At 47.8% G+C, this 27,955-nt stretch overlaps 1 protein-coding gene across 1 annotated transcript in view; it reads right to left on the bottom strand.

Annotated features, from left to right (window-relative positions):
* The window catches only part of LOC122399470, a 374,300-nt gene that overhangs the window by 155,782 nt on the left and 190,563 nt on the right, over positions 1-27,955 (bottom strand). The window contains exon 3 of the mRNA XM_043400169.1: positions 8,577-8,635. The gene's annotated coding sequence lies outside the window, so the exon portion shown is untranslated. The remainder of the gene's footprint in view (positions 1-8,576; positions 8,636-27,955) is intronic.

Here is a 27,955-nt window from a genome sequence, read left to right as displayed (position 1 = left end):
GGATGTAAGCGGAATCGTCCCGGCCTTGTTATTTTCTCAGATATTTATTAACCCACCGACCTGGAAGTCCAAACAAAAAAACTCATTTCCACGAACGTGGGGAACTTGTTTAGAATTATTTCATCGATTATATTGTAAAAAGTTTTATAGTTTCTGTGGCTAAACTGCGTTGACTGTAAAACCGATCCATCCGAGATTCGAGGCTGGAATGAAATGCTTCATTACACGGAGGAGTTACAAGCACGGAAGGGTGGGAGGGGGAGAGAGAGTAAAATCGTTATCCAGATCGTTCGCTAATCGAATTCGAAGGACACCGAACGGAGGTCTCTCTCGAGCAACAACGCGAATGCCAGGCACCGAAGGATCGCGGCGGAATGTTAAGCGGTCGCCGGATTCCATCGCATCTCTCCCCGCTCTTACCTTCGTAAACATAAATCAGTCTGCGCGAGTCGTGGCCCCTTAGAAAGGGGTTAAAAAGGCTCGATGGTTACGCACACGTAAGGAGTCGCCGCGACTCGCGAGAAGTCGCGTCTCGTAATACCTCACACTCGAGAAATATAGTGGCACTCCGAGTTTCCGACCACGAATTCAGTCTTAGAGAAGCCGCCGCAATAAAAGGCTTTAAGAGTTTCCCCGTGTTCGCGCGAATTCAGCGGGATTTGCATGGCACGTCGCGGGGCTGGAACGCCCGCGAGAAATGCGGCCCGAGTTTTTAAACGGCATCTAATGAAGCCAACACCCGGGTACATTGTTCAACCGTTCGTTTGGCCGCGACGGTAACCTAAGAAGGGCATCTGAATGCATGAAACATAGAGTCTGGCCCCGGAGAGAGCGAGAGGTTTGCATATTCATCGGCGTCTAGCTCGTCAACAGGGGGGCACGGTTTGGATCTTAAACGCTAGACACCTCCTCTTCAGCCTTTTACACCGTCCGCCTTGATATCGCCACGTAGGATAATTATGTCTGTCCCATAATCCCGGGCCGACGTTCCCGGTGAGCCCCAGACGCCTAAACGGTCCCCTCCGTCTTCGATGACGATCTCTAACCCGCGAAAATTTGAATACCCGCTGATTACGGGACCGACTAGCTTCTCTCTGCTCCGTCGGGCGTTTTACGTATACCATTAAATTTTGCTTTGCACGCGACACGCGGATCCGACGATCGCGTTATGCATATGCCGCGGCACGTATCGCGCGCGGAATACGCTCGCGTAGAATACGTGACGCAGAGGGTAATGGCGCTCGAACATTCCACGACAATCGCTGTACCATCGAGCCAATAACGCGTAATGGGCTTTCGATCTGTACCGGAGAGATGGGATTCTTAGCGGGATCGATGTCTGCGCGGTTCATCATTTCTAGGCTGTTATCTTTGATATACATACACTGTTATATCAAATTCTCTCTCTCTCCCGCGCTCTATGCAACTTTCACGAACCTAGTCTTTTAAGTGTCGATACTCGAAGTATCTTGGTCGTGGTGGTGGGAGGGAACCGATGGACAGGGCGGCTGGAGGAGACGAAGAAAATTACACGGGGCACGGGACAGGCGGTATTTTGCGGCGCAGAATGTCAATTAAACGGCGTGGCCGATTAACCATAACCGAAACCTCGACAAAGGCCGGAGCGTGCACCGTTTCGCACTCCGGCGGGTTCATCACGCGATAATTTATATGGTAATTCCAGGGATGTAATAAGTCCCCCTTGGCAAACTCTGGCTACCACTACGTACACGAGAGGGCCAACGTAGAGCCGCGCACATCCTACGGTGACCCCGACGTTCCGACGGGGAGAGGACGGCCTGCCATGTACACATCATTACTAAAAGCGGTCATCGATTCATCGGGCCACGGACCAACGACGCCCCCGCGTCCGGACCGATCCGGTTCGTCCTGTGCTCTTGTAAGCGCGCCTCTATAGACCAGCCAGCCTCTACCGTTCGGTACGCGCGGCCTCCATTGTCAAATTTTCCCATCCGCCTCGATTCCGTGTGTTGGATTTAATTAACACCATCTCGTTAACTTTCGTTACGGGCTGTCGTGTTCCGATCCGATCCTCGGACGAAGATGAATTTAAATATCGAGCCCGCGTCCTTTGGCTCCGTGATTAGCTCCAACCACCGGCTCGTTAGGGGAACGTACAGCTACCATCACCATCCGCTTCCTTTTGTGATCGATGCCTTTCCCTATTGGCTATCCCCCCGTTCAATTTCTACGTAATTCAATATTTTTTTTAGCGATTTTTCATTTTCACTCCCATTTCGTCTAAAAGGGCCGCGTATCCGTCGTCGAGCGAGATTTAATTCCGAATTTAATAAAATCGACCCCGGCGAGCAAATATGTTCCTTTGATGGGTCATCGTGTTTTCGGGATATACGAAATTTAGAAATAATTCCACTACTAGTCCGATAATAGTTTTCGAAACGGTTGACGGTTCCGAGCAATTTCATTGCGCGCACGAGTTTTTGAACAGAACGATCCCGAACGACCGCAGCGTTAAATATATTCTAAAGGTGACTGCATGCGAGGGAGCTGTTGATTCACGCGGACGAGAGAGAGGATATTAAAAGCGGCGATAATCGATGAGGATGGATGAGGTTATAACGTTACGGTGAAACGATTTAGTCATAAATTTCGTTTGCCCCCCGTGAAATCGAAAAACCGCGACGCGTCGGCGAGGTTGCAACCGATACACAGAAACGGATATATTTCCAGCCATTTTTGAATAAATCCCGTACAAATAGAAAATAATTTTCGTACACATTTTCACCGACGTACGTAATATACTCTTTCGCATCAACGTACCTATTAACGAACCCATAAATACTTTGCTTCTCTCGGTATCAGAATACTACCAAACGTCGCGCCATTTATTTAACAAAGTCTAATTCGCGCGGAGCAAAGTTCCCATTGCATATTCAAATAATTACGAACCGGTATCGCGAACGGCAACACGTTCGCGTCAGCGTTTCGATTTTACTATGCTCGCAAAATATACAGAAACAGGATACGCGAAACGCAAACAATCGACGATACACTGCGCAATTTCAATTACAATCATCGCGAATAAACGAAACGCACGTACCGGAGGCACGGTCGACGGGAACCAAGTACCAAACGTACTACGACCGCCGCCGCGACGATTACACCAATTAAACGACGCCAACGAACGATGAAAGACACTTAAAGCTGCTCCGTTGCTCCCCGGAATGGGCGTCGCGTCGAGAGAGATTCGTCGCAGGAAAGGCACCGCGGACCCGATAGAGGGGAAACAAAATGAAAGGAGGAAATTATCGTTTAATTGATTACAAAGAAGAATTTCCACATTCGTCTGTCCGCGGAGGAGGTGGGGGGATCAAAGCACCAGTCGATTGAAGGCAAACGGGACCTTTCAGCAACGACTCGTTTGAGATCAGAAGAACGAGGACGTGGTTGGTCCTCGCTGCAGTGATTGCGAGGTCGATTGTCAGCGTCTCCTCTTGACTCTGCGAAAACGGGTCTGTGTTCTGGTTTTGCTACCATCGGGACTCGTAATTGTTCCTGGAGATCATTTCGTCGATTTCGTTCCATCGTGAGATCGTGAGATCAGCGGCTTCGATTCGTAGAATCAGCGATATTGCTCTAAAATTTTGTTCAAAAAATAGGATGGTTCCTCGTGCGAAAATCGATCGAAAATATGGAGCAACATTTTTTCATTCGAGGCTTTGTTTTCGAGAAAAAAAATATTGAAAATTAAGCAGGTCTGACTATACTCGGTATTACTACTTAAAATTATGTGTTTACGCGTTTATAGTGATTGTATACTATTATTTGTTATATGAATGGTTATAGAATAGTAAGATTAACTTAGAGTAAGTAAATCTAGGCAGAAAATATCACTGGTAATGTCCAGAAACATTTATGTAAGTAGAAATAAGTGATATTGGTCAGACATGTTCTGTTACTCGCTTTCCACGTATTCTTAGACAAAAGATCGCCCTGTGCTCGATCCTATCATCAATTTGCATTCATTTAGCGTCACTTAAAATTATTATACTGCAGTTTTACCAACACAACAGTGCCTTGGTATTCTATATTCCTCAAAGTCGACTTTCAGGGGCAGGAATTTGTCGAGCAACGTAACAACATTTCTTACAACGTATTCTTACAATGTAAAAGAGTGTTTAAACTACATTCGATGCCGGGATTCATCGCTTCATCGTAATGCTGATCGATCGAAGATACGCCATTCAACTTATCGGAAAAGTATTTTCTGTAATACTTCTCTGGTCTCTGCCTCTTCCGTCTGTCCTCTCCGCCTCGTCGTGTTTGCTTTTCTTTTTGTATATGTATACATCGCTTGACATCGACCCGCGACGCGAAAACTGGCACCATTCTTGTCTCCCGCGACTCTGATAGAGCTTCCACGAAAGAGAATTATATCGCACTTAATCCGATACGGTTGAAACAGTGCAAATAAAGAAAATATGAAACATCAAACGTCTTTTCGTTCGATACGTTAAATTTGTACGAGGTTTGCCAGTCCGTGCACCGTGCGGATGACGAGTCATGGAGCAGCCTGTATCCACGAGAACAAAGGATCAAATACCGAAGTCAAGTGACAAACGATCGCCCCGATCAAGCAGAAGGAATCTCGTGGACGCGTTAGAGGGTTCGGAGCTGTCGGGGTAGTGTATCGCGACCGCGGTAATCTACGAGGCAGTTTCGTCTTCATTTGCCAAATGGTCGGTAAATCCGCGTCCCAACGGCAAGGGGGGGCACGGAAGACGGTTTAGTGTCGCGTCCCCCTGGCACGGACGTTACTGCGAAACTTAACTGCGATGTAAACCCACTCTGGCTGCTAGTCGAGCGCCATTTCTAACTAACACCGACTCCAGTCGGCCATTCAACGATTCTCCTGTCGGGATTACGTGTCTCGCGGCCACCAGTTCCGATCTATTTCTGGGGACTTCCGGCCAACACGGGCTCATTTTGCCCCGATAACTGTCGCCCCAAACACTTTTTGCCTTTGATTAAATTTCTATTGCTACCAGAGCACGGGGATCGATCAAAATGGCTGACCTTTTTCTCTCATATGTTTCGAGCGATTCGAGTGCAACCGAGTTTGAGGGGCGCCGTGATCGAAAGCGACTACAGAGAAAATATCGAAGAAACTCTCGTTGTTCTTCTTGCGCCGAGGCTACGAGGGAAATGCGCTTTTCCGGAGTAACATCGTCTACGTGTGTACTATCGCAAAAGTTTTTAGACGTCTAGGTGTTCAAAATTCCCGATTAGAAGCCTCGCGAGTTGCGGCAAGGCAGAAAGTAACCGGAACCTCGTCTTGCCAACGTTATCGCGCTTTAATATTTTAAGAAAGAGATACTTCGACCAACTCGAAGCAGAGGGTTAATTTTAATTGAAATGGAAACGAAAAATAACTACTTGAAATCACATTTCGTTCTTTCGTTTCCGGGGATTGTTATTTGGAAATAATTGAAACGTCGAGTCGGCTGAAATAATGTTTCTATAAAAATTGGAATGCAATATTCTCTTTACGCGTTGACAGTGAATAAAACGAACGGAAGAAATAATTTATAAAGCGGTGTCGCGCTACGCGGATTGAAGCTTAGATAATAAGCAGGGGTACTGTACTCGACAAGTGGAAAGTTGACCATAATGAAACGCGTTTGGTTAGAGGGGGAGGACGAATTCTTAAACTTAAAATAAAGTATTCAGCCAAGAGTCTTCGAAGGGAAGAACCGAGTGGCCGCGGGCCGCGAAGAATGTTTCCGGAGAGTCTCCAAGATTTACATAATGAAAAATCTTTTTTCCATCCACGAACGAAGAAATGCTTAATTAAAAGGTTTCATACAGCGGCCTGAAAATATTTTTCCTGCGTCTGTTGACACTGAACCGGGAGTCTGTCTTGAATTTCTGTCAGAGACGGAACGCTGTAGAAGAGGTGGAGAAACATCTCTCTGACTTTGCTAAGAACATGTTGAATCAGTGTTTCTCATACTGTGCTTTTCGTACCCTTGGGGAATCGCGTCGGAGGAGCGTTTTAATCCGCCAGGAAAAGATGGACTCTTTATACAGCAGATTAAAAAATTCCCTCGCTATTTTATTCTTACTATAGAGTTTAAAAAGATTCTTGCGTCAATTTTGTTTTGTTTTTTTGTAACCTGAGAAGCTGTTAGGAATTTCAATTTAATTTGTCTGTTTTTTAGGGGCGCCCCGGAAGGTGCAGTTTGAGAATCGCTGCGTGAAATAGTAAAAGTAGGATGGAAGCTCAAGGGAACCTTGGAACGCGCGGCGAAGTGGTCAGTAATTTCGAAACCGTGGAATTTCGAGCGTCCCCGAACATTATTTTCCGACCGAATGCTTTCCCGCGCGCGCGCTCTAGACGAATTTAAATGCACAGTGGTACAAAATATTTAATTGAATCGCCATGAAGCCGTTGAAAACCGGAATAAACGTTCAATTAATACGGGCGCACGGCGAATCAGATAATTCTTGAAATGCGATTAATTTTTGTAATTACGTTGAATATGCGTTATCGCCCACATATTTAATTACGCGACGCGAATAAATCTTGGGTGAGGCCGATGGCTCGAAATTTCATCGACCGATATGAAATAGAAACTGGATACGCGCGGCGGAATCGATACCAATGAAATTCGGTGGCTTTCTTTGCTTCATCAGCGATTGTTTCATCCTTCAAAATTGAAATATTATATTTTGACCTCCTACCATAGCAAATCTATTGAACACCTATGGGCTCGTACAATACGCGTCGAAAATATAGAGTTGCCAGATTTAAGATTTGGGTTGTTTAAATTACACGTGGAGGGCTGAAAGGATCTGTGTTAGGGTAATTTCTATTTGGCTTATTTGTCACAGATCATCTGCGCGTATGTGAATCCACTCGGGCTTACATTGCAATCCCGCGAGACGCAAATATTGCAGTCCATTGACATCTCCAGTATTCATACTGCGATTCATGAACACGAAACCGAACATGGTTAGAATTTCAAATTGGTCCTCCTCGTATGGCTTAAAGTTAAATCCTTCCAAATCCTGCCTCCTTATTGTTGGCTCGCCAAACCTCATTGAGCAACCACATTCAGCCTCTGTCGCGTTCGACGAAGTTACTGTACGTCCAATAGACCATATAATGAATAGCCTTGGCTCGATCTGACTTTCTAGCACCGTTCGTTTGTTCGCTTATACTCCTTTTAAATCGTGCAAACACTTTCCATAGGTATATTTTGCTTTCGTTCTCATTTGGTAAATAGAGATGTCGAATAATGAATGGAATAGAAATTGTTTACGGGGATGGAAACACGATCGCGGAAAAAGTGGTCGGGGACACGAATTTTTGAGACTCTCGTTCCCAGTATCCCCTTGAAAACAATATCTTTCTGACGTAAAGTCGGCCTTGGAAATTGGATTGTCCTTCAAAAGTCCCGGGGGTGTTCTAAGCAAGAGTGCGCCATGATTCACTCGATGAGACGCCCGTAAAATGTGCTGAAACCTCTTCTTCCCCTGCGAGCGAGCTCCAGGCAGCGAGATGAAATTTCGAGAAACGGCGTTATAATAATTGGGACGGTATAAAATCCAGATGATCGTTATGAGTAAGTACTCGAACGTTTTCTTGCGCGTCGTCAGAATTTTTTGCCGGATAAAGAACGAAATACCGGCCGTATAAAAATTAATCAGAGGAATTGGGTGCCGTCCACCCCGTCGAATACACGATTTAAAACGAGTCGGAGTAACGGTTACGTCTCCGTGTTCCGTAACGATCGAAGAGAAGCGGAAAGGACCGCTTTCTTCGGCGGGTAGAGACTTTGGACCGCGGGAAAAACCCTGCTCGTCCCTTTTGCACCCCGTTATAACGGTCTGTCCGAGTGCTATCGCGAAATTGTAGGTGTTGTCTGCAATAAAGCCGCGTTACCCTCCTCCCTCTCGGCCGTCGTCGCGGTGAATGTAAAGCGGAATGAACGTTAAGTAAAGTCCCCTCGTAGCGCAACGTTTTACGCGCAATGCGCCGCATAAAGCCTCTTACGTGGAAGTAAATTGTAAGTCCCTTATAGCCGACTGGTCAACGCCGTAAGCGCTTTCGTTCGGGCCGCAAAAACAGCTTGGAACGTAAGGAGATTAGAGTCGTTATTGCGTGGACGGGGACAAAAGTGGAAGTTCCATGCGAATGTCGCGACCCACCATCCCTCCCCACCCGGTTTCCACCCTCTCCACGGGCGTTCCGTTCTGTACGCGGGTTGGCGAGCCGGGCAAAAGTGACAGAAAGCCGGCTACAAAGGAATCGCATCCGCGACGTATTAAAGTACAACTTATATAACGGGCGAGAGCGACATTGAGTTTCAGGGAACGCCGTGCCACCCGCGCGAGATAAGAGGGGAGGGAAACGATTGTTAAGCCTCGGTGTCTCGTTTTCGTTTCCCGGCCGCGCCTGGGACGAATTACGCTACTCGCGAGCGGTATTTAACGAGACCGAGCGTCCCCGTTTCACCTGCAATTCCCGTCGATTGACCAAAAAAATTTATTCAAACGTGATACGAAGGAAATGGATAATGTTTACTTACAGTGACGCGTCAGACTGGTGGTCAGAATCTGCTTGCTGGCGTCCGCGGGCTCGGTACAGCTGAAAAGAAAAGAACCATGGTTGATGTTAGAGCCACACGGATTGTACTTAACGTAAGGAGATTCGCCGGATGAGAACAACGGAAGTGGAGAGTAGTCCTAAAATCTACGCGTATGATAAATTCACGTCGAACGGTATCGCGCGGCGGATATCCAGCTCGAGTATCTGGCCACGCTCTCGAACCACGGTTAATGAAGAATTAAAGTCGGCCCTCGCTCTCCTATTACAAACAGGTACGATACACGGACGAGTGGCTAGACTCGTGGAACCTGAGGCTCCGCGAGCGGTGCATGTTTGATGCCGGAAGTGCTCCGAGGCCCGGGCCTACCTTCCTCTGACTGCGGTTTCCGCAACCTCCGTAGGGTCATTAGCCAACCATTCATTATGCAAGTGCGAGGCAGTATTGCGTCAATATGGGGGCGGCAGATTGTTGGCCCAATCGATAACAATGCGCCGTGTTTACCGGCCGGATAATCAACAAACGCAGCTTCTGCTACCTCGCCTCCAAAGACCAAGCAAGTGGGAATTACCGTCTGCCTCGTCCCGAATGATATTGCGTTCCGGAAGTCTTGCCACCCCCTCGAATCCTCAGACACTCGGTTCCTACCTCAGAGGATCACGTATATTTAACCCCCTACTTTTTCGGTCTAGCGATTGTTATTTAATCTCAATTACGTGGAAGCCTCTTCGCGACGAGTTTCATAACATCGCGAGCGTCTCTTTCATAGGCAAAAATTACTCGTCGATGAGTTTACGAGCCACGCGCGACGTAATAAGCGCGCAGCCCGGTCGACGGGACAATAGGCGCATTATTTACGAGCAATCGCGATACGAGTGGAGAAAGTGGAACTCCATTGTCGGGTATTGAAATTAGTGTCAATATAAATTACGCGGCGGAGATTTGAAGGGCAACGATGAAAGGGGCGGACAAGGAGTCTTCTTTAATATAAAGCAGAAATTCGTCTGGACTCCAGCGACTCGACGTACCTCGAGTATTTTTATTTGGGGCAACAGGGTCCACGCGTATCTCAGAAATTGTTTCAACAAATTCCGCCTGTATGATTATTTAGCGCGAAGGCAAATAGCCTGAATATCGAACGATTCCTAATAAGGTACCGTATCGAATCTGTTACACGGAAACAAGTCGAGACGGATCAGGTTCGTGTGGCTGGACTACCGGTCAAGGAGCCAGAATTCGACGGGACAAAGAGCCCCGAAAGTATGAAACGCAACCGATGAAAGGGGGATCGGGTAAGGCGTAGCCAGGGCGATACACCGAAACAGGAGGCAGCTCGTAAAAGGGTGACGGTCGGGGCAGATCCGTCGGGCCCTTTGATCTAAGTTTCTGGGAATGCAGGCCGAAGGGACAGCGTGCGTAGCTACCGCCCAGGAAGTTGCCAGTAATTTGCTTAGTTGAATTAGATTGTGAATTTTGCACCGCAGTGTTTGAGCCGTCGTTCGCCTACGACTTTGCCTGGCCCCGCGCCTCGACAGCCGCCGACCTCCCGCTACCACCCACTCCCCTGTACCCTTTACCCCGAGCTCCGTCGCCCGGTTACCTCGTCGTCGACCTTATAATTACTGTTCCATCTTCAGAGAGAAGTTTGCCAATTCGTTGCCTCGACAGAAATCCGCGCTTTGATCCACCAAGAAGCGGGCGGACCGGGGACAGGATACGGTCTTCCGCGGCGTCGAGCGGAATCGCGCGCGATAATGCCTCCGCGCGGCGTGATTTCCGTCGCTTTGATCCGTCCCGCTAAACGGAAAAGATGATCTCGAACGGAGACGACGAGGAGCCGGGAATAAAATTAATCTGACATCAACGAGACGCGCGGATCGAACGACCACGCGCTGAAAGGGTTCACGGATCCTCGGATCGCTTCACGGTTAGAAACATCCAAACTTTCCACTCGCAATTTTTCAAAAATTTATTCAGCGACGCGTCGCGCGAAGACGGGGAACGGAAACGTCGAGGTTCGAAAGCCGTTCGAGGCACAATCGCGCTCTTGACGCGTCCGCGGGGGCGGCGGTGATCGCGTTCGAAGTCTGAAAAAAGGATGAAAAAGGATCGTCGTCCAGCCGTCGACCCAAATTCCATCATCGTCGAATTCCTGGCGGCGAGGGATTCGTGATTCGCGTGTAGATCGCGATACGGGCAGACGCGTACCTGCACGTACATACATAGGGGTGGTAAATATGTAGAGGCGGTATCGTACGAGAGGTGCACGCACGGCAGTCGAATATAATCTCGTGGAGAACGGTGTTCCGTATGCACGAACACCCGGTGTACGAGTGTGTGGAGCGCGGACCGACGCTGGGTGGCGGCCGCCTGCCACGGCACACTGCGAATCCTATACGGCGGGCTTCAGGCACGAATGGGGGATCAATGTTTTATCGATATTGCAGCAGACGCAGCACTGATACGTCTCGAGTCGGCCGCGCATATATAGCGCGTGCTTTCTGCCGTTTGCAAGAGGATTTATGGATTAGCGTTTGTTTATCGTCGCCCTTGCTCGCATTTTCTCCACCGGGGACCCGTGCTTTTTCTACCCTGGACAATTCCCTTCACCCTCCCCCACGCAACCTGCTGCAGGACGGGAAGGGGGGGGGGGGCATTAAAATCGACGATCAGCAAAAAGGTAAACAGGAACGAACGTCAGTCGATACTGGCCTCTTTCTCTCTCTCTGTACGCGTATGTTTGCGTTCCTAGCTTCTTTCTGTGTTTCCAATCCGTCGAGGATCTTCTTCCATCCGCGCGAGGATACGCCTAGAGGAGCTGCAAATAATCCTAGAGTCGTTGTTTCCGTTGGTTCGATACAGAGAGAATCAAATGCAAAGAATTCGGTGATGAATCTATACTCACACCCGGAATGGGATCGTTACCGAACGAACGAAAGAACCGCCAACATCGAAGATTTCGTGCAGAATTATAGCGACAGCGATTATGACAGTAATTGCAGGGGGTGACAGCGGCAAGCGAGGAAGTCTCGTGGAATTTTTCCGGTTCCAGGCCCGATTGTGCTCGTGCATTCGAACGAAATCGTCGGGACGCTTGTCTCTCTATGCAAAGTATCGATCAACGCTCGCCCGACGAGTCTGATACCGGCTTTACTTTTTTCCCCTAGGCGTTGCAGTCGGTGGCTGTCATCGGGGCCGTTCTTCGCGAGACGGCGTTTCCGTAGGTTTTTCGAAGGAAAGTTAAAAGGTAAGTGCAATTTCATCGCTCGTCTGCGCGTATCGAGGAACCTCTTCGCCGTTCCCGCGTAGAGGAAAAAAAACATTTCACCTTTCGGCGATTAAGGGAAGGAGATGCTGGCAAAATAGGAGCGACTCGAGCTGTTTGAGGCGCTATGCATGAACGCGTTGCTTGAATCCGCTGCGCAGACAACGGGGTGGAGAAAACTAGAGAAAAATGGGAAAACAGAGTGGAAACGAAAAGGCAGAGAAAAAGAGAAAGAGGGAAGGACTAAAACTGTCCGCCTTCGATTTTAATCTACTCTTTTCGATATGGCGGATTACGTGTCTCGGTATCCGTACGAGAAATATTAAATGTCGTACAAAATGCTGTGTAAAATTGATTCCGGCAGGAAAATAACAACGGTGAACAGAGTTTAATATTGTTCGTAGGAATCCAAGACGGCGCGCAGTTTGTTTTTCGCGTTCTGTGCTCGAACATCGAATAAAATATTTATTTTAAAATTCCGTGCGTGTGCTCCGGGGTTCTGCTTATCACGGTGCACTGCCAACAATGTCGAAAAGACACGGGGAAAGTCGAAGAGATACGGACAGAGCGGATGACGGAAACGCGGGAGCAAAGAAACCGGGCGAAACGAGAGGAGAGAAAGCGACGAAGGCAGAGACAGGAAAAATAGAGAAAAGAAAAATGTCGGAGAGGCGGAGAAAGAGAGTGAAATGAAAAGACAGAGAAGGAGTGGACGCGGCGAGGAAGGGGCGGGGAAAGAAAGCAGAGAGGTTGCCGCCGACAGGAAACTTTTGTTTAAAATTGGAATTCCTTTGCGGCTCGTTGGGACTAGGAATGCAGATAGGGCGGAGGCGACGAAAACCGTGAGAGTGGATCGGAGAGGCGGAAGAGACCGTGTGTGCGTGTGGTCGGGGGGGCGGAGAACGCGAGGCGGGAACATCCGGAGAAAGGCAACGTACGATATTGTTTCATCATAAAGGGAAGCTTCTTACTCGCGAGGGAATACTTTTTGGGAAAAATTGCCCGCCGAAATTTGAACCCGTGTCGACGTCGCGCAGCTGACACGAGGAGGCAACCAATCGAGACGAAGGTGCCCGTCTACGCGTTCTTTGCTTCGTGTTCGACGACCTCGAATATTCGTACACTTGTTCGAAACATTACCAATACGAATTAAATCAACCGTATGGCTGAAATTTATATCGTTCCGTCAATCACGATCGGGCCAATGAACTTTTTCCCGCGGTATCAGCCGGGTTTCCGTCGCGACTCTAATTACGTTCCCGTTAATCGGTCAGATTAGGCCACCTCCGGCCCGATCAAGTTTCAATTTCTTAAAACTGAGTCACCGCGTTAATCTATTTCCTCGAGTTCGTCGGACGAGGGGGGTGAACCGGGGCGGTCGGGGCTTCGTTCGAATAATTAGCGAGATGGGACACTCATCCAAGTATCCGCAGTAGGCCGCACAATGGCGCCGCGACGGATCTTGGAGACGCCGAGGGAAAGCTACGGTTGGTTTCCTCGTGGCTCTGTAATTTCGATAATTACGGGTTAATGCGTTTAGCTGCGGCGACACACGTACCCGGCAACATGATTCCGGGTACCCGTAAGATACCTGCAAATTAATTAAGCGGCTGCCACGGTTTGCCGAATAGTATGTGTTTATCGGAAGCCAGCGCCGGAATGCAGATCTTGTCTCATCGAAGAACATAGTGGCTCGTGGAATTCAACGTTTGCTATCGCTTGCTCCGGCTTCTAATTTCTCCCGCTGCTACAAACACCGTGGCAACCTATGCTCGCGGAAACGATACTCTCGCGATAGATTCCGCACTTCCGGCTCTTCCAACTGACAGGACGAAAGTTTAAACTTTTATTAGACGCGAAGTACGATCGATGGTACCGCGGAGCACGCGATTCGACGAATAACCCTTTCGTCTAACAGCGATCACACCGGTCTCCTCGATTATTTCCTATCTCTCGATTCATCCCCGAAAGTGTCAAATTTAATTAAAAAATTTCTGTCGTAGCCGGTGCAATATCGCGCGACGCCTCGATCGAATGCCGCGCGATTCGTTGCCACCGTGAAATAATTCGCGAAGGAGGAAAGAACGACAGCGAGCAGGGTCGAAAGGGAAAGAGCAGGAACACGTTGAAGAAACAGCGCGGAAAGGAAACGGGAGGCAGACACGATCGAAGCTTTCCACGGAAAATGGCACCGCGCGGGAGGAAGCTTCTTTAATTTGTAGAGGGAACGGCGAGTGAACAGCTCCCAGAATCTCGCATCGGGATTGATCGCTCGGAACTGTGAAATATCGCCGCGTCCGATGACGTATTTCATTCTGCCCCGTCACACGTTTTCCCCCCGACTGCCGCATTTTTTTTTTTTTCTTTTTTAAGACAGCCATCACGAATATCGACCGCCTTTCAATCGGCCAACAGATGTCCGAAGAGAAATCCGCGCTCGTATTTCAGCGGACCGGCGACTGACGACGTCGATCGTCGACTTTGCGCAGCGCACGACGCCATAATGGAAAGCAACGCGCTCGCTAACGGCAAATCGTAAAATAGTAAATAGCCTGTTGCGCGCTGCATATAAATTCCAAAATCCGGACGGAATGCAAACTAGATCTCGACGCGCAAGGTTTCTCTGCAGATCATGCCAATGGCGTCAAGATCCTTCAAAATGTATTACGATGTATTGCAATTTACAATAAACGCGCGATGTCAGATCTCGGTTGTTCCAGCGGGAAAACGTGGTAGAAAATTAAACGACGAAGAGGGAGTTAATTTTTAGCATTATTCCTGGCCGTTTTCGTCTTCCGGGGACTTTTATCCTGATGAGCTCTAGACAGGGTGTGGCTGATCCTGTCAAGGAAATTTAGTGGCGATTCTGGCGACCAGCAATTAGAGAAAGTAGGTGCGCGTAAAGTTTCTTCGAGTCGTAATAGAGGGGGTGGGGAGGGTTTACGATCACCGCTTATCCGGAGGAATACCGAAGGTTAGAGAAGCTGTCTTAATTTGAAACGTTTCGGCTTCGTTTACGGGAAATTTCAATTCGAACGGGGGGGGAACTCTGTTAATCGCGCGATAAACTACCCCCGCGCAAAAACACGCGACGGATCAAACTCGCGTCTCTTTGATTTTCACACAGCTTCCAAATATTTCTCGCGAGCGTTAACTCGACATCGAGACACCCGGGTCGCCGGGTGACGTTGTTCTCGTACGATCACGACTAAATATTTCGCGAGAAGCGATTCGTCTGGTGCGACCGCGAGCTGAGGGGGTTGAAGGGTGGTCGGAGTGGAGTGGAGAATCGATTACACGACCTCGTCCCCGATCATTCGGGCAATTAAAGCGAGGATCGGCCGGATAGTCGGCGTGCATTATTTGTACGCTAATGCTCGACTCGATAGGAACGATCAAGCTCCGAGCCGACAATAATAACCGACTCGTGGGTCTGCTTCGAGCAGATTACGCGGCAGGATCGGTCGGGTGTGCGTGCACGTGCAGACGCCCACGTACGACCGACGAAGGAGAGTTGTTCAGCCGGCAACGAAAGCCAAGGGTTTGGCTGCTGCCGGCGTCACAACTCATCCTAATTACATCTACCCTCGTTTCCGGATTCGGGAGCCTTCCCTTCAAGAGGGTACACTGCCACTTAATTAGTATTGCCAACCGGACTTGCCGGCGCGGGAGCCTCGCTGCAATTGAGACGTTTAACTATATTTCCGCCTCCGAGGACTATTAACTCTTGATTTACGACGAGCGCCCGCGGAGAACCGTGCCCGCTTTTCTTCGGACGGCCCCAGACGCTGCCACCGGTTCTAATCGCCAAACGCGAGACAATCCACGGCCTCGCGACCTTTTAATCTTCTCGATTATCGTTCCTTTCGACTACGGTTCTTTGGACACCGTCCAAAATTTCGAACAAGTTAACCTCCAACGCCACGCGACTCTCTTTCTCTCTCTACGGATAGCTAGAAACTGCGGACGAGTTTCAGAACTTTTCGCGATGTCGTAGGATCGGCAAACAATTTTTTTTTTTTTTGGTTCAAGTTTGCAAACTAAAGATCGCCAAGGTGACGAAACACGTGCCCCTTTGAATAGAATATCGCGAAACGTTCGGCGGTACAGTGCGTGGTTAACGAAGCATAGGGCGATTTAATTGAAACGAATCCAACGTGACTAATGAGGCGGGTGGCTGCTGGAGCCCCGGTATATAGATATACGCGACAGTTTGAAGCGGAGTGCTCCGGTTTCGCGAATCATTTATAACCGGCGGCCAAAAGATCTTAACGCTCGCGTGGCGTAAAAAATGAATCGGTCGACCGGCTCGAGCCCACCGGCAATTTCGTACCGCCAGGTACATTATTTCTAATTACCGGAGATTTATTAACGTTGTCGGTGCTAAATCCGCGTTTATCTCCGCGCGGCGGGAACCTTTGCTCGGCGTGTTCCTGCACTTTGAACAACTTTGCCCGAGTGTATCTTTTGTAATCGCGTTCCGGAGGTTCTTGCCAAATTTCCCGCAACGGGTCAAACTTCCACTGGTCTGCTTCAACTCTTTCCGGTCGAATTCCGGGATATTCCGCGTTCCTGCGTACTGTTTATATAAAATATAAAACACGCTCGATGTAAATTACGGTAATTGCCGCTCGGTTCTCGCGGAGTGCGTGATCGAGCACCAAAGTTCACGCGTTTGACTAGCGGAATTGCTTTGTCCGGATTAAGCGGAAACGATAAGATTTAAAACCCGCACGACAAATAGCAATTAACCGAAACTTGGATCCAACAAGTAAATCTCTGAACTCTCGGAAACGTGTCCTCCGTTGGATTTCCCGGTGCACCGGCGCTTACGGTCTTTGCCTCGTCGGGAAGATTAGAAGCTGCATAATTCATTTAAGTTTCAAGAAGACCGACGAAGATCGCGGTCGCGTTATACTTTCATTCGCTTCCGCGACGAGCATCGCGATCCCCGTGCCTCGTAAATTTAGATTACGCGTGCATTCGTTGCTTTTCTTCGCCGCTTCGAACGGCAGTAACCGAGGAATACGTATGCCTCGAACGCGCCCCCCGCGGCGCGCCCGCGGAACGCGAATGAATTTCATCCCAATAAATTCCGCGCGCTATAACGCGTTTAGCGTAATCGTATTCAGGGGCTCCCGCGGCACCCGGACGGCCTACAATACGCGCTGATGATGAAATCTCTCTGTTAGCGTGACCGTCCAAAATGAGACACATTCAAAGGCTTACCTCAATTCGCGTATCCCAAATTACCGACCGAAATTGCAAACAAGCGACTTGTTATTCGGCGCGGTGCCACTGCTAACGCAAATTGTCCGGGCGGAATAACGTCGTTCGATATTGGAGAAACCTCCTTTCCACGACATTGAGAATCCTCCCTTTCTCGCGCGTGTAAAAATTATTTTGAATAAAATTTTCTGGTCGGAGAAGCTCGGCGATGGGTTCTCGAGAGTGCAAGGACCGCCGTCTGTAATATAAGGAACCATTACAGGAGACGTCTTTCTCGCATTATCCGTCAGAGTCACGGCTCACTTTGTTCTCACCCTTCGGTTCCAATTCCTCCCTAATTTTCGAGATCGCGCCCGACAATTTCACTTTCTCGCTTTCCACTTATCCCCGCCAGCTACGAGGTAAATTACCGTTCATTTTTCTCCGTCATTTGAGCCCACCCTCGCGTACCTCTCGCGAGCATAAACTTAAAACCGAAGGATACAAGAAGTCCTCCTCTATTTTATTTTCTGCAGCATCCAACCGTTCGAAGGGTTCTTTGCTTTCTAAAATGTCCCCAAGACACCGATTTCTTTGCAAACGAACGTAGAGAATCATTTATTTAACCTGTTTATCGGCCAACTTGACCCCAGATTTGTGTATCTCGAAATTCCAGGCCGGATGAAAATTTCTGTAGACGGTGATTTATACACGGACGAGTCCGAAGAGCGATTACATTATTCTATGCAAAAGTCTGCCGCTATTTCTCTGCTAGAGAATGTCTGCAGTTAGCGGCCTTCAATGATTAAAAAATTGCCTGTCAGTCTCACTTGCGCGATTCATTTCGCGTTTCAACTTATTTCTCATTCGTCTCCCTTCTCTATTTTTCATGTCGCCTCGTCCCTTCGCCGTCCCGATCTCCGAAAGTGACTGATTAAAGAAATCCACGTCAGGTGTTCTCATCTCGGACGGAACGGCTGTCAAAAGGTTACGTTAATTGCGCCATGCCTGATTGATTAAGGCCTCGATCCTATTAAAGGCCAAAGAAGATTGGGACACCGATATTTGATGGCGAGACCGAGGGTCTGATAACGACGTTACATCCAACCCTTCTGTTTCTAAAAACAAATTTCTCGCGTCGGGGCGAAAAATCGTAACGGGATTTAAAGCGTCGCTAAGCTCGTTAATATCGACAGCTTTCTTTGCAGGGAGCAAGGGCGACCTTCTCTTAAATTCTCCTGTTAATTATTATTCGTATCAAAACGGAATTTTAATAATATAGTACGTTTAATAATATCCGTTTCGTGGTTCGAAATTACCGCGAAAGGTAGATTCGAACCGTGCTCCAAGATGCAAAATGTACGCGATAACAATTATGCCAGGACGCTGTAATTGGAGATATAGAGGGAACCGGGAGTCCAGCCATTATGGACGACATATTTTGCATGAGAATACAATCAGTGCAATTCAGTGGCCGCAAATACGGAGCATATCAGTGTGAAATGTGTTCTCTGCATACGTAACGATAAGTCAAACCGGTGATCGAGAGTGGCGAAACGCACACTGGAAGAGCCGCCCTGAATGGGGCTAATTCCTCTTATTAATGGCCAAAGCTCGATACTCGAATCACTGCTATTAGCAGCTTGGTCCGTTTCTTTTTAACGTTCGTTGAAATTACAGTTCTTGCTGTCGCGTTACAACACGCGGTATTCATTTTACTCGATGGATCGGAATGATCTGCAATTCATTCGCGATGAAAGAACCGAATGCGTTCTGGATTTCATTTAAATTCGCTTCTCTCGTTTCTTTGCACAGGCGCTCGACGAACATGTACTCCGATCGGAAAGAAAAACGGGAATAAACAATCATCGTCGAATAGAGTAACGTTTAATAGTGTCCACGGGTACTTAAAAAAACATTGATTTCCGCGAACTATTTTCAAACGCACGGGGGAAAAAAAGTTTTCGAGCACAGTAAACAACGGGGGGCTGCAAATATTTAAACGTCGAGCGCAAATATGGAATCGATCTGCGCGAACGCGGCCAGGCATTCGAAAAACGTTTACGTCGTCGATATTAATGGGGGATATTGTTGCAATAATCCTCGTATTAATAGACCCTGGCAATTAAAACTTGTCGGGAACGACTGCTGACGGTACACCGATATGCAACGCGCCCCGGGAACTTCGTTCTGCGTGTCTAACGGAGCCTTGAATTCTCGGCGTATCGCGAGAGTTATGCGAATTGATACCGGTAATTAAAACTTTCCCCGCCGATCGCGCTATGGCTTCAGCCGTAATTGCGTTTCGCGTTCTCGGAGATATCGGAGAGATTGGAGGGACACTGTACTCGTTAATCTCTGCGCCATTCTTTCCTCCCCTCCCACGACGCATCGAATTCCTTTATTGCGTTAATTAACAATCGCGGCACGCAAGAGCCCTTTGCCTCGACGAGATCACGGGAATCGATCCTCTTTCGAACGTGGGGATAACGTTAAAAAATAGTGGGTTCGTTGCTTTCCTCGGTGATGAATTCCCGAAAATTCGATGGTTTTCGTCAGTTTACGGGGGATTGGTTGCTCGAGACGGTGTCAACAAGTAGCGGTGAGGTCGGCGGGGGGTCTGGTCTTGGCGATAACAGCGAGTATCCGCGACAAAAGAATACTCGTGAAGCGGAAAGGACGAGGGGCCGCGGAGTCGGTAAGTGTGAAACGAGGGAAATCGTTCTTTTTCGGGGGTGTTGCACGGTCGTTAGGGGCGAGGGCCGCGAAGGGCGAGAAAGAGAGCGGGGGCGAGATGAGATATCGACGGATAGGCGACTGTACAGCCCCCCGGGCGGTAATTGTTATCCGATAGAGACCGACCCGAAAGGGTTGCCGAAGGATGGATGTGACGTCACCGCGAACAGTTTCACCTATAATTGGATTTGCGATCGGCTCGGCTGCGCCTACGCTTCCGGTCGACGGGACGCCGCGCGAGAATGCATTATTTACGCGTCTCCGTCGAATTTGCGGCAACCGATAACACCAATACTCGCCTATAATCGCGCGGTTACATGAATTCCTGAGCAGTCGGCGGTTGAGTGTTCGATCAGCGGCCGTTCGATTTGCTCGCGCGACGCCCCCATCGACGGGGAAATTGTCTCGAAAGTCGCCTCTAACACCCTTGGATTTGTAAAACGTTACAAAACGAAACCAGGACACGATTTTATATTTTTTTTAAACGCTTAGAACGATGTAAGGGAAAGGGGTCGATTGGCTCTCGAAAAATTAATGTATAATAAGAGCAACTATCGATTCGAATTTTCCCCCATCGGCGTCCCGGTGAAAAACGCGGGCAACGACTCGAAAAATCGACGCTCGAAACGCACCACCATACTCGAACGGGGGTATAATCGCATCGGTTATTAAAACGAACGACGAACGCTTCATTAAAACGTTCATCGAAATTATCGCATTAAAAGAGACTTAATTACGTCCTCGCGTGGGAGGGGGTGGCGCGATTAACGCGGCAACGACGACGTACCCGAATCGACGTATCCAGGAAATTATTTGGTCGATAGATCGCGCGTCGATCCTGTTGTTCTCTCGTCTGGGAGAGAAAACGGATGGATATATCGCGGAGCAGTGTTTCTCAAACTCCACCCTCCAAAGAATAATTCATAGATCACTGACGATAGAATTGCATTACAAGTCGACTTTTTATTTCACCTGTGCTACGACTACCGGGATTTTCTACGCACAAACCCTGTTCTAAAACCTGTTCTAGCACATATTGAAATTACTACACCGCAAAACGTTTGTCAGGTATCGTATAAAAAATGTTCAGTTTCAGGTTTATTCTGTGGAAAACCAAGGGGCTCTCGAGGCTCTCTGCGCTTGGAGCAGAGTTTGAGGGGCACTGTCGCGTAGGGCGGTCGATGCCACGAAATATCGCAAATTGGTATTAGCGGGCAATCGAGCACGAAATAAACAATCGCATTTAAACGTGGATCCCCGGGCCGCGAGCGAGCCGACGTCGTCCATTTGTCATGGAATATCACATTTTTCCGCTCGGCTGGCCCCGGCGGTGCCGAGACCGTCGTCCCGTACAAACGCGCGTGTGCACATCGCGAAATAAATCGCGGCAAATAAAGAAAGCGCCAAGATACGGCCTCCCTCCTTCCCCCCATCCATCCTACGAGTATTTCTTTCTCCTTTCCTCTTTTTTCTCTTCGTCCGACGTTTCCTCTCGGTGCCCGAGACTCTCGTCTCTCTGGAAAGCCTACCGTTCCTCCTGGTCGCTGCAGGAAGCCCGACGATGGGGTGAAACGCGACGGGTAGAGTCGAAGGGAGGGAGGGAGGGGGGCTCTGGGCGTACCTTCGCTATCCTTACTCTTCCACCGGCAGCCAGGTGGTATTGTACTCTCTTTTGGTATTTCTAATAACTTCTTCTTCCTGCTCTCCTTCCAGCTGTCTTCCCTTTTCCTGGTCCTTCCGTCGTGCTTTTACCCCCGGCGAGCACCTCTTCCGCGACGCTCCGGTACTCCTGCCGCCCGTTTCTTCTTTCTACCCCACGTCTGGACTTCACAATACCGCCGGTAATCCGACACTATCGGACCCTTCTTCCCTCCTGCTCGCTCCTAGACACGCTCCGGATCCTCGCCTCTCCTTCTCCTACCCTCCTCCGGCAACTCCGACCGCCCAGCTTCTACCCTCCGAACAACAATTACTCCGCCATATTGTCCGCTCTCCTATATCGTAAACGAAAGAAGACGGAGCCGGGGGAGGGCGCCAGTGGATCTCGAGGAACTCGAAAGACGAAGAGGACGAACGGATAAAGACGAGGTGGGGTGGCAACGGCGGGATCAAGTTTTTAATCACTCTCCAATGTCACTGGGAGAAAAAATGCGTCCTGGCTGAGCGCGATCTTCTCTCTTCTTCCGGTTTATCACCGGAGAGGCGTAAGCCTCGTCGCCCCCTTTCTGCGCGTCTCTTTCCCGTTTTCTGCGCGTTTTTCGCGCCCCTGGGTAAAGGGGACGCTGACGCGACTTTGTGTCTCTCGGTCAATGACGCGCCAACGATCCTCGATTTCGATTCGACCTACAGAGCAACCTGTTAGGAGTAATTTTCTGTTGAAAACAGATATATTTTAAATTTCTCAATTGCGATCAATAGCCGGGCTTTTCTCCGTTTTGTAGTTAGTTGTGCGACAACCCCGACCTCAGAGAAGGTCCTTCACGTAGTTTTTCGTCTTCGTGTCTTGTACTATACCTTGTTATACCTTTTCAATAAACTATTTTTAATTGTTTATAATTTGTACAAGAAACGGGAGAAGAAGCGTCCTCGAGACTGATTCGTTCAACGTGGCAGCGAGGAATCCATGAAATAATAAGTTACGAGCGTCGTTATCGGTCCGTACGGCTGATTAACTTTATTTCTGCCGCGCGTCGTCCGGTTTACGTTCGCTGGGCCTGTCGCGATCAGAAAGCATTCGGTGCTCGTAAAGGAAACGGGGCGATGTCTTATCGCGAACGACTTTGTGTATCCGTGGTCCAATGAGCCGAGATTTATTCGCAACTTGATCTCCCGGTAACGCGCGACCGACGGCCCCGTCAAATTACGCGACTCCCTCGAAACGGATTTACATTCGCATCCACGGGCGAAAGCTCCGCAAATTTGCTCTCCTCAGACGTGGGTACACCAGCCAGTTCTCCTCGGTTGATTCTCATCTTACTCGCTTAATCCGAGATGAATTTTTCTACATCCTTGTGGGTCGAACGCGACTTTCCATCGTCGTTTTAATATCTGACGCGATAAATTTACGCTCGGAATCGAGTACGTGTCCCTAACGCGATTTATTTGCGATAAACGAATCGAGCGGGTTGAACGAAAACCGAGAAAACGGGGTCGTAAAGCGAACGGAACTCTTAAGTAAATTCTTCCGATAAGATTCGCGAAACATGTTTCCGGGATAACTTCGTTTCGCGGGTTCGCGCAACAAGTTTGCATTGTAGCTGACAACTATGTTAATTCGCGTTTTTCTTTCCACAAAGACGTCGGGGGTAATGTATTTACTCGCGAATTGAATCCTATTAACTGCAAGAAAATTCCCTTTAAACGTCCGCGTCGACGGAGGAGCGGAAGTCCCGTTGCTATTCTTGCATTACGATGATTTATAAGACGTCGCGTTTTAAAAAACGACGCGGTAGGTGTGTTTGAATTAACCAGAAATTGTTCGAGGGTTCTGGGTTTACGTTACTGCTGGAACGAGAAAGAAATTCCAACGCGAATTGATGATTCCGTATTCAGCCACGAATAAGAAACAAATACCGGCGCAAATTAACGCCCCCTCTGCCCCGTTCGCCCTCTCAATTACCGCATGCATATTCCATCCCCCCCGTTTATGTCGCCGTGCAACAAAGACATCTAGACCGACGATCATTTCTCGACCTCTGTGTCACCGTCTGCTCTATCTATAATTCAGAACGTAGGTGAAGACAGAGCGATAATGATAACCCAAGGGTAAGACACAATGGGGGTGTCTATAGTACAACATTCTATCTTCGCTGCGCGCGCAACCTGTCAGAACCATCGGCCATTTCTACCCTTCCGTCGTGCCTTCTTGTTGCTTTCTGTCGCCTCCAAAAGGGCTCGGACCTTCTATAAAAACTTCACGAACTCAACCCTTTCGAATCCGAATAAGATTCCAGGCACGATAGTCTCTCGAATTCCGCTGGTATTTTACTACGCTCGATCTCGCAAATATTATGGTAAAATTTACATTTACAATATAGCGAACGCTAGTAAATTAATAAATAAAAGGAAGTGGAGTATTTTCGGTGTTACTTTGTTCGTAAATAAAAATTTCAATCGTTACCTGACGATCGATCGTTGTTTATCTGATAATAATCAGGACTCGAACAGATTAAATAGATTTGTTTAATGTCTTGGAAAAGTATTGAACGTTTTCTACGTTTAATAGAAGCGCTGCAATTCGATAGGGTAAACGCATAGTCAGACCGTCAGCCGTCTGACTGAACGTAGGTAGCGACTACTTGGACCGGTAAGGAGAGAACGCGGTAAATCGTGGCATTTACGAGGCGGTTCGAGCGCCGCAGAGACACGCGCAAGAATATCCGCAACCGCGAGAAGCTAGATCGATACCACGGAACGACGAGGCTCGCGTTCGAGCTTTTATGGGCATCGTCGTACTAAAAGGCGCGGCGCGAAATCAGCCGCTCCGACTTTACCGCGATCCGATTGATCCGCTCGCGCCATTCCGTTCCTCGTCGAGGACGATCCTGGAATCCCCAGCCGGCGATTTAACCTAAACGCGCCTTCGTCGACTATCAGCGAACTGTTCGTGCACCAGTACGATGATCTCAGAAGTAAATTTTTAATATATTATTATTTAAATCTCCCGAAAGGGTGCACAAGAACCTTGAACAGCGACAAAACGAAAGGATTTAGAAATATCATGCAAAATTTGGAGGTTATTGGACCTAGTCGATTCGTACGAATAAAAATAGACCAAAATAAGGGTGACTACCCCCTCGAATAAAATTCCTAGTAACCGCAGAGCCGTTTACGCAGTTCGATAATCTCGCGACGCGAGTTCGGTACCACTAGCCCCATCCTATGAGTCCAACCCCAGCTCCAACCCCACGAAACGACTTGGAAAAGACTCGACTGGCAACAACCACCCCTAACGTAGCCACGTTCCTTCCTTACCGACGGCAACCAATAGAAGAACACCCTGTAACATCGGCACTCGCTCGGAGGCCAGTCGACGGGCCAACCTTTCAACCCCCGTTGCACTGTTTTACCATGGCAGCCGTTCCGCACCACCCTTCGAGAGATAATTCTCTCGCGCGAAACGTACATCGCTCCGCGCGTTAATAAAAATGATATTTGATATCCGTTCGGTCGAGAAAAAAAATCAAGATACTCCCGATTTTGATCTCGAAACGAACGATTAAACGACGCTTCTTGCCCGAACGAAAATAGGTCGACCGAGCGGAAACGCGACTTTTCCGTTTGCTAAATACGTGCAACTTCCAATATCTCTCCTTCGACGAGCGTTTATACGAAATTGTAACGTCGGAACGCGCGATGCTCGAACCGTGGGCTATTAAAAATATAAGTGACGCGACGATGCACCGTCTGAGAAATAAATTACCCTCGTATGACATGTCCCGTAATCACACGTACCGGACGAAGCACCGTTTTGAACTTTCCAGGTCAAGAAAACTCGATGCCAGGGCAGAGTGGCCAATTCAACTGCTGATGAGCTGCTACGTGAGATGGGCCTCTAATACCGGGAATTCCAGCGTGGTTGTCGGCAAGACCCTCCCCCTTATCGGGGATCTACCACCGAGCCTTTGATTGTTGTCTATGTAATTCAGATTCGATGCCTTTCACGAGAATTTTACCGCCTCTCTCGCTCCGAACCACTATCGAGATCATCTTCCACCTCCTCCGGTACTATGAAATTATACAAACCGCGGAAGAACCATTAATACCAATTCGTCGTATCGATCCCGGGGGTTTCTTTTTATTTTGGATTCTGAATTTATATACAGGGTGCTCGGCCACCCCTGGGAAAAATTGTAACGGGAGATTCTAGAGACCAAAAAAGGACGAAAATCAAGAATACCAATTCGTTAAAAATTTATTTATCAAATTTGTCCACCTACACGAATTTTTTTCTCGAAAGTGCGTAGGATTTCGGGGATATGTCTATTCACCAAAAATGATTCTAATCGACCCCCGCAATAGAAAATAATTTTTCCAGAAAGATTTGAAATTTTTTTTTTCGCCGAAAAATTTAGGCACCTACTCGAATTTTTTTCTCGAAAATGCGTAGGATTTCGGGGATATGTCTATTCACCAAAAATGATTGTAATCAACCCCTGCAATCGAAAATAATTTTTCCAGAGTGATTTGTAACCTTTCAATTTCGCCGAAAAATTTCAGGGGAATAGACCAACGCCTGGCCAGATATTTTCAGTAATTAATTTTTTTCTCGAAAGTGCGTAGGATTTCGGGGATATGTCTATTCACCAAAAATAATTCTAATAGACCCCCGCAATCGAAAATAATTTTTCCAGAAAGATTTGAAATTTTTTTTTTGCCGAAAAATTTGGGCACCTACACGAATTTTTTTCTCGAAAGTGCTTAGGATTTCGGGGATATGTCTATTCACCAAAAATGATTCTAATCGACCCCCGCAATCGAAAATAATTTTTCCAGAAAGATTTGAAATTTTTTTTTTCGCCGAAAAATTTCAGGGGAATAGGTCAACGCCTGGTCAGAAATTTTCAGTAATTAATTTTTTTCTCGAAAGTGCGTAGGATTTCGGGGATATGTCTATTCATCAAAAATGATTGTAATGGACCCCCGCAGTCGAAAATAATTTTTCCAGAATGATTTGAAATTTTGTAATTTAATTTTGTTAACTTTTTAACGAAGCCTCAATCAACAAATTGATATTCATGATTTTCGTCTTATTTTGGCCTCTAGAATCTCTCATTAAAATTTCTCCCAGGGGTGGTCGAATACTCCGTATATATGTATAAGCTGTAATCACGGTATCGAGCATTAAATAGCTATTAACAGAAGATATCGCGCGAAAGATCGTAAAGGGGAATTCAATGGTCGACGAATAAACGAATAACGAAGAAAATATGAAAACCAACTGGTTTGCGAGGCCACAAGAACGGGCTACGTCGAACGTTTTTGAGCACATGTTGCAATAATGGGGATTATTTGCATATTCGGGGAACGCCGGTTAGATTTATGCGGCGCACGAGCCGGAGTGAGCATTAAAGAGTTATTATCTCTTTTGCGGTGGTCGAGTAGCATTCCTCTCACGGAACGACCTTACAAATGTGACGTTATTTATCGCTAAAATACACACGTACAAATTTCGGTAACCTGACACGGCGGCAAATTTTCGCGGAAACGTCGGATCGTTCGCGAACGGCCAAGACGAAATTCCGATTAAATCGCTGTTCATGCTCGTAATGAAATTCTATCACTCGGAAATTAAACCGACGAACGAACCGTGGTGCCGCCTCGAGCGTATATCGTTGAAAATAATGCAAACAAATTTTCATTTAAACTCGTTCCCGCGCGTTTCAATTCCTGCCCGCGATGGAAAAAGAGAAGGAACGTCCGACTTAAGTGATATAGTACCCATTATATCAGACTCTCGGGTTACGTCGCTGCTCCATCCCCGAAACCGCCCCCTCGTGAATATTTTTCCACGGTACGGTTGAAAAGATCCCGCCGCCCCGGGGTATCATATTTCCCAAATTTTCGATAGCACCCTCCAATCACGGCATTCCGTTTATCAACGATTATCGATTATGGATACGCGTATTTCAACAACATCGATACATTCAGGCTCGATACGAGCATTTCTATTTATCGTTAAAAATCAATGCAAAGTATTCGAGGGTGAATTTCACCCCTTCTGAACTCTGGTAAATAAAACAAAAATAGATGGTCCTTGGTGTGAAATCTACCCCTAACTATCATCTAAAACACTCGTTCCATCGCTTTAATCGCGGCATTCCGTCTATCAATGATTATCGATGATGGATACGCGTATTTCAACAACATCGATACATTCAGGCTCGATACGAGCATTTCTATTTATCGTTAAAAATCAATGCAAAGTATTCGAGGGTGAATTTCACCCCTTCTGAACTCTGGTAAATAAAACAAAAATAGGTGGTCCTTGGCGCGAAATCTACCCCTAACTATCATCCAAAACACTCGTTCCCATCGCTTTAATCGCATGGAATATTTAGGGTGTCGCGTCTTGGAAGTTTCCGAGGCAACGACGTCGTCCAATCACTTTCTCCCGTTCGACGGTCTTTAGCGTCGTCGTCGAGCATCGTAG

Source organism: Colletes gigas, unplaced genomic scaffold, assembly GCF_013123115.1.
Source record: "Colletes gigas isolate AHSC1104 unplaced genomic scaffold, ASM1312311v1 Colletes_gigas_Sc00013, whole genome shotgun sequence".
Classification (NCBI taxonomy): Eukaryota; Metazoa; Arthropoda; class Insecta; order Hymenoptera; family Colletidae; genus Colletes; species Colletes gigas.
The sequence above is the reverse complement of the archived record's forward strand: the minus strand, read 5'-3'. Positions and strand labels throughout refer to the sequence as shown.